A 2500-nucleotide genomic window follows, 5' to 3' on the forward strand; every position below is an offset into this window, starting at 1 on the left:
ATATACATATATATGTATATATACATATACATATATACATATATGTATATATATATATATATACACATATATAAATCCGTATGTGTGTGTCTAACTGTGCATTTTTATATTAAACTTACACTGCTGTGTATTAAAGAAAGCTTCTGTTCGCGTCTCGACAGAACGAGAGTTTCCCTTTAATGCTAATCTGACCAACATTCGATACAAGTTTTGATACACATTCTCGGTGCATCACGAATAAGACATCAGACAAAAGACTAAAGCAAGTTTGACATCATACAGGAATAAAAAAAAAATTCATTTAGGTATATTGTCTATGAAATGAATAATGATGATTTTCCCGTTTACCGAATCGATGTTATAATAATCACTTCTATCTTTAAGTATATTGTCTATAAAAATCCCTGTTTACCGAATCGCTTATAATAATAATCACTTTTCCCTGTAAATATAGTGTCTATAAACATGAATAATTACAATTATGTCCCTGTTTACTAAATCAAAGTTATGATAATAATAGTTTAACTCTGCCTGCTCCCCCGCCGCCGAGTGCATGATTTCATCCTCTTTAACCAAATGAGGTTATGTTGTAAGATCTGATTGGCTGCGTCGTATTACAACCTCCATTGATTACAGCTCATAAGGGTGATTATCGTGAGGGATGGTTAGTGCGTTTCTGCTTTAAGCCTTCCGGAAGATGAGTCGGTAATGAGATAATCCTACTTTTACGGAGTCTTGGATTGTTTGAGGGTGAAGAGTGTGTTCTTAGCGTTTGTAGTGTTCGAGTAAACAGAAGGATGTCCCGATGTGAGGACAGCTGGAGAGAGTAACCGGTGTGAGGGCGAGTAGAGGAAGTGTGTAACCAGTCTCAGGACAGCGAGACGGTTTGACCTTTATGAGGACAGCGTCAGTGGAACAAGTGTGAGGATAAGAAAAGGAAGTGTATCTATCGTGAGGACCATGAGAGAGAGAAAGTAACCTGCGTAAGGAGAACGAGTGTAAGAGAGTAACCAGTGTGGGGACAAACAGAGGGAGTGTAGCCAGTGTGAGAACGACGGGAAAGAGTGTGCCGAGTGTGAGGACAGCGAGAGAAAGTGCGAACAGAACGATCCTCAGCGGCAGGCAGCGAGAGAGAGTGCAAGCCAGCGAGAGAGAGAGAGAGAGCGCGAGAGAGCAGCGCCGCCACGCCAAGGCCCCCCAATCTGCGATTCCCAACCGCTGAGATACAAGACTTACAGCAGCATTTACAACAGCCAAGTATGCTGCGTTAAAGTTTTCTCCCTCGTCTGGCTCCGCGCTTATCTCTGGCCAGAAATTGGTCCGCGCGCCTTTTACTGGAAATGACATTGATACTGTGGCAGAGGCCCATTTCCCGATTACATTTGCAGGTCGTCATAGGCAGCGGGATGGCGAGGCAAGGAGGCTTGACGATCATTATGCCTTATACTATGATGATGACCTAACGAGATGGAGGTAATTATACGAAGGCCTCTTGAGGGTATTTCTCCTCTTACGTTTGGGCGGGTAAAAAAGGAGAAAAAGAAGAAAGAAAAGTAAAAAAAAAAAACTTTTCTCTTTCTCTTTCTTTCTTCGTTCTTTCTTCTGTTGTATCTTGAATCTTTGAGCAGATTTCATGCGAAACCAATAATGTATTTTATAATTCAAGTTATCAGCCATATCCAAAATGATTTCTCGTAGAAAGTAAATATATAAATATAAACAAACAAAAATCAAGAGTAGATATTAGTATTCAGGAAGTTCAAGTCAAGGATATGAGAGTCAGGACGCCGTCTATTTTATCTTAGATATATAGATAGATGGGTAAGTAGATAGATAGACTGATATATATATTGCATGTTGATAGATAGGCAGGTAAATAAATAGATAGATAGGTAATAAATGATATTCATAGTTGCTGCAGATAGTTAGGTTGAGAAATAATTATGTAGGTGGGAAGACAGACAGATAGATAGATAGGAAGGTAAATAGACAGACAGATTGTACGGATTAGATAAACAAACGGATACACCCTTATGAATTTATATAAATGAATGTATGATTGGACAATACATTAACCTCCTAGCAACGAAACGTAAAATTTATTTGACAATCATCAGTTTCTGTTGAATGATAATACAGTAGTAACCCTAGAAAAAAAGAAAATACGCATGATTAATGGATTCCAATTTTCCTAATTCTCTCTGCGTGTTATCCTAGGCTTTTGGTCTCGATTTATCCATTTCTTCATCTCTTTGTTTATCTGTTTCTTTCTTTATGTTTTGTTAAGAGTAAAACAGAGTTTGTTGTGGAAATGAAAGCGAGACACTTCGTCCGATTACGTACACGAGGTATTATTTTTCATGTTTTTCTTTCTTTCGTATTTCTTTTTCTTTCTCTCTTTTTCTTTTCTTTTTCTCTTCATTTTCTAACGTTCATTCCACGTACACGAAGTATTTTTTTCTTGTTTTCTTTCTTTCTTCCATATTTCTTTTTCTTCCTC

The sequence above is a fragment of the Penaeus vannamei genome, chromosome 3 (genome assembly GCF_042767895.1).
Source record: "Penaeus vannamei isolate JL-2024 chromosome 3, ASM4276789v1, whole genome shotgun sequence".
NCBI lineage: Eukaryota > Metazoa > Arthropoda > Malacostraca > Decapoda > Penaeidae > Penaeus > Penaeus vannamei.